The following is a 5,147-nucleotide window of genomic DNA, read 5'->3' as shown; positions in this document are numbered from 1 at the left end:
AAAGCAATGATCAACTGCAAAATTCAAAGTAATACTGATTTTACTTCAATCTGTTGTTTTCATATGTTCCTACTGCTTCAGGGCGGAACAAAATCTGATTTTATTAGTCCTTGACCAAACTTCAAATTTGATATCCTGGTGATGCCTTACATTGTACATTTGGGTATAGGAAAGGGTTTTTCAAGGAGTTCAACATGTGAAGCTTGGCATCCAGTCGTTCCTACGTGCAAGTCGATGGCTAATTTTATGTCAGATGCAGTGATGATGTTATGGCCTGATGCTGCTTCTTTACTCAACTTCCCTTTCGTGTGGGCAATCTTGGTATCACAATAAGACTTCCCACTTTTGACCTCGCATTAGTCACAATGGGATATGTATTGTAATGACATGTGGGACTTCATATTTATTGCTTTTATATCTTTTAGCAACATTCTTGGCCAGTTTCGGACAGAAACAAGCCAGTTCAAAAAATGTTTAGATTCTTATCCTCAAATGTACATGATGGACGCATATCCCTCTTATTAAAAGAACTTACAATCGTGTATATCGGTGGACACCAAACCAACTTAAAACATTGCTGTGAGTCAACTCTTTGTCTTTATAGTACTTTATTTCTCATATTGTACAAGGCACTGCCCAATATTATAGAGGCAGGGCCAATATTAAAGCTATTACAGGACTGAAAAACCCCAAAACATCACGAAAAAGATTAATTGAAAACATGTGCATAACTGTAAATACGGAAAATAACCGTGTTTTATAGTAATTGTTAAACATTTAGATTATATCCTTCATGAGCAAAAGAACACAATATAAATCCAAAATTGTACCAACGGTAACCATTTCAAAGTTTCAAATTAACGGTAACATCCCCAGCTGTAATTTTAATTTCTTTAGCTGATCCAAGAGAAACACTTTCATTAGATTTTACTTTTTTGGACTCTGATGCTGAGACAATAGACTGTTTTTGTATCAAATCACTGACTCTCTGCTGTTGTTCCTCCGAAGTACATTTGTATGCGCGAATGGCATAGGACCTATGGCCTGTTTTTTTCGGCGATAAGTTGTTCGTCGACCCCGGCAGCATAAAGGTGTGTTGCAGCAGTAGCCCTCAAGGAATGATTTGTATAGTATCCACCAAAACCTGCTTCTTTGCATATCTTCGTCACTGTCTGTTGTAAAGTATGAATACCCACTGGTACACTGTCATACCATACACTTCCTTTTGGTGCAGTTTTGGTCTCAGATAAAATGCATCGCATTTTCCACAGCTGGGGCTTGAAAAGAGAAAAATAAATATATTAACGATGCATGAAATACACAAATCGAGGAAATGACGTTATATAAGGAATTTATTTTTACGTACCGTAAACTCATGTATTTTTCAAAGAGTTTTACAACACATCTTTCAGGCTGGAGTAGATTTTCATAGGCTCTTGTAACTACAGGCTCCACTTTGCGGTGATTTAGACCCCCTGAATTGCACTTTGACACATCCTCCTTGTATACCAAGTATCTAACGTTCTTCGGAGATGTTTTGATAGTCAGTTGTGAGTTTTCACCAACCCTTAGATTCCTGTGCTCTTGAGCTGCACGGAGTACAAAATTAAGTCCAAGGCTGTATAGTAAAGTGTCCAAAAGACGCTTCGGTGAGTTCCTAGCATTCCTTTCTGCCACATGATATTTTCTTGATCTATCGAAATGAAGTCAGCTTGTCGTCTGTAACGTACCCGAGCGCAGTTTCTTTTGATGAGTGTTAATGCATGACAATAAACGAAAAGAGAAGACAAAGACCGATAATTCTAATTGATGAATTTAATTTACAAACAAATCACAGGTTATACTTTTAAATACATAGACTCCCCTTGGAAATAGAATTGGTAAGTGAATAAATCCCAGGGCCTAAATAAATCATTTAGAGGTATTTCAGCAAGTAATAAACTGGCACCCGAATACTTTCTCAGACTTACTGTTTCGTAAGTAGGTGTAATTTCCATATAAACCCAAACCCCAATTGTGTCCAAATGCGGGAATGCACGTATATATATAGTATTTTAACCGGATATGCGGGATCACCAATATGATCTGATGACGTTTACCACAGATGACGTCGAATTGGTAACATTACCAAACCGGAAACGCTGCATCCCCAATTGAATTATATAGTGGAATTAAATAATGGATTTTAACTAATATTACCGTGTGCCAGTAATTAATATTATGGAAAACAATATGGAAAAGTAATACAACTTTGATGGAGGTAGGTGGTGTTTATTATCTTCGTGATTGAAAACCGCTATCAGCATGTCTATATTTGACCCACATGCGACATCGTAAACAATGGCGGCCATCACATGGAAAGTCGATTTCGCCTATGTTTTGTTAAATTTAAAGGACGTGTTTATAATTGCACACGTAATCATCCAGTAGTGATGTCTATCAATCTATAGACATTTGTTGATCGTAGAATATCAATTATTCTCGTAATAATTTTTGTATAACGAGTGTTACTAATTCTGACAGCTGAGCTGTCACACCACCCCCGCCATTAAGAAAACGTTCGTCCTCGAACGGTAAGTAAATTTGATACATATAAAGTGAATAACATGAGGGAGTTTTAAAACACACTTACCAATTCATTACACATATTAAGCAATCAACAATTTAATAATTGGAATAAAATTGTGAAAATTTAAGGAAACATCAATAAACACGCATAATCATCACATGTGAATCTCAGGGAATATACGTCCCTTTAAATATCTATATACACATTGACACTATTATAAATTATGATAGTGAATGCGAAATTCACATCCACTATCAACACAAACAAATGCAATTACAGTTCTTATAATTTCCTACTTAGGTCTCAGTTAAAGTCACAATAACTCTGGAAATAAGACACAGTCACACTGGTGGATCAGTCCCCAAGGGTGAATGTCTGGACTGTGGATACTTGAGTCCCTACGTCGCACTTTCAAGATGATGAAATGAAGTGGAAAAATCGGTTTGAGTGGACTTGGTGTCTTTGATGTGGTAGTGGGGGTTTCTACAGATTGTGCTCGTCAGGCAGTACTGTCTTCCATCGGGAAAGCGGAGCTCTTCTTTTCTTTCTATTGCAAAGGATCCCAGAGGAAGCCACGATAATTTTCGGCCACCTTGACGTCGTGCATCCAGATTTGTGCTCTGAAGCAGACAGGCAACAAAGTCGTTTTTCTCAAAACTGGGGGCACCGGCAAAGAAAAATCTGGGGTCATTGACTAAATCTTCTCACTGGTAAGAGGGAGATGATTCACTTTTATGGAGAATGTAGGATGGAACGTTGACGCTGGGATTCTTTGCAGTAGTTGATTGGAAAGATGACGAGGGTGCAGGGACAGATAAAATTGGTTTTGGTTGATTAGCTGGAACTGGAAGAGAATACTCAAAAGCTGGTTTTACAGGGAGGGAAGATTCCTGAGCTCCACTCGGTGAAGAAGCTTGAAGCTGGTGATCAAGATCAGAAAGGAAATCAAAATCAGGCATGGAGAAAAGTCCAAGATGATCAGGGTTGTACGTCTCAGGGAGAGCACGGGTCCTGGAGAAACAGAGGGCAGAACAACAGATGAGGCTGTTGTCCGTGGTAGGTCTATGAAGATCTCTCTCGCTGGCACTGACGATCCCAGGCGAAGTTTCAGCAGCAAAACCACAAGATGGAGAAGTCAAGGGCCTGGGATGACTTGATGAGACAGAAATGGCAGGTACGGGGCTTTTCATTAACACCCTCCTCTCAGGGGTAGCAGGATTAATGCTGTACATGTCGACCTCCATGGGGCTGCCGAGCGACACGGAAATGGATGGAGACCTCAGTGGGGTAATCGGAGAAGATGGCCCTCCAAGATTCTTACTGACAGGGGATGAATTGAAATCTGTGGTTTTTGGACATGAGGCCGTCTAGGGGACTTCCGGGGGGACTTGCGTGGGGATCTCCGGGAAGTAATTCTCCTCGGCCTGTACTCCAGAAAGTCAGGCTGATAAGCACCAGGGTTCCTGAAGGTTTCCCTCTTACGTACAGTCCATGTCAGAGGTTTTCCCTCATGCCTTCTGGTGATATGTTGCTCCATGAGATACTTCCTGGTGGCTGGGAGAGTATATTTACAAACACTACACTCCAGTAGATCTCCATGCACTTCCTGAAAATGACGGGACAACTGCCGTCTAGATGGGAATGACCTAGAACAGAGTCTGCAGTCCACATACATCTGTAAAAAATATAGGTACTTATATAGAAAAAAAATCATTTTTTTCTTTTCTGTGGAATAATTGTAACAAGAATTTCCCGATAATTTTCATAATAATTCATTATTATTATTTTATTCTTTCAGGATATATGTGAGTGCCAGCTTATTCCCTGCCAATGTATGGCCTGAGAAGATTGTGATGTACAATCCTTTTCTTTCCCGAGGGACCCCTGGAAATCTCATAAATAAGGTCAGAGATTTTCTGGATAAAGGTATAAGGACCCTCCCAGTTCTTGGAAAATTTAGGGTGCATCTTCATTGTTTTATGTATGTTCAGAAGGACAAGATCACCAACATTATATTGGTATTGTTTCACATTTTGATCATACTTTCTCTTTTGTCGGGCTCCAGCTTTAACATTTGTGACCTTGCTAACTCATGCACCTCAAACATTGTACTTCGAAATTCATGTATATAACCATTGTAGGGATCAACAGGAAGTCTGGGGGTATCATGGCGACCATATAACAAATCTACAGGGAGCTCAACTTCTCTTCCCAGCATAAGTAAACTAGGGGACTCTCCGGTACTCTCATGGGTCGAGGATCTGTAGTTCATTTAAGTCCGATACCTTGTTTAGACAGGCTTTTCATCTTGGCGTCCAAAACCTCACGCATTGTATTGAACTCGGTGTCGTCCAGAAAAATCACAAACCTTTTGTTTGCTCTCAAATAATGCTGTTGAGAAATAATTAGTTCATAAATTGTGTTCGGATAATATTCTTTTCCAGACTTATTGCGGACTTCGAGAATGGAAAATTTCAGCGCTAAATTCAAACTTTCATTGGACATTGTTAGTAGTTCGCCTTCTCAACCACGAGCGTTTTTCCAAGAATTAAAAACACTCACTGCCCATCGCGTCTTG

At 39.6% G+C, this 5,147-nt stretch overlaps 1 pseudogene; it reads right to left on the bottom strand.

The window, feature by feature from the left end:
- Positions 1-809: 809 nt before the first annotated feature.
- LOC136272127 (uncharacterized protein KIAA1958-like) lies at positions 810-4,900 on the bottom strand (annotated as a pseudogene).
- Positions 4,901-5,147: the final 247 nt, after the last annotated feature.

Source organism: Magallana gigas, chromosome 2 (assembly GCF_963853765.1).
Source record: "Magallana gigas chromosome 2, xbMagGiga1.1, whole genome shotgun sequence".
Classification (NCBI taxonomy): Eukaryota; Metazoa; Mollusca; class Bivalvia; order Ostreida; family Ostreidae; genus Magallana; species Magallana gigas.
The sequence above is the reverse complement of the archived record's forward strand: the minus strand, read 5'-3'. Positions and strand labels throughout refer to the sequence as shown.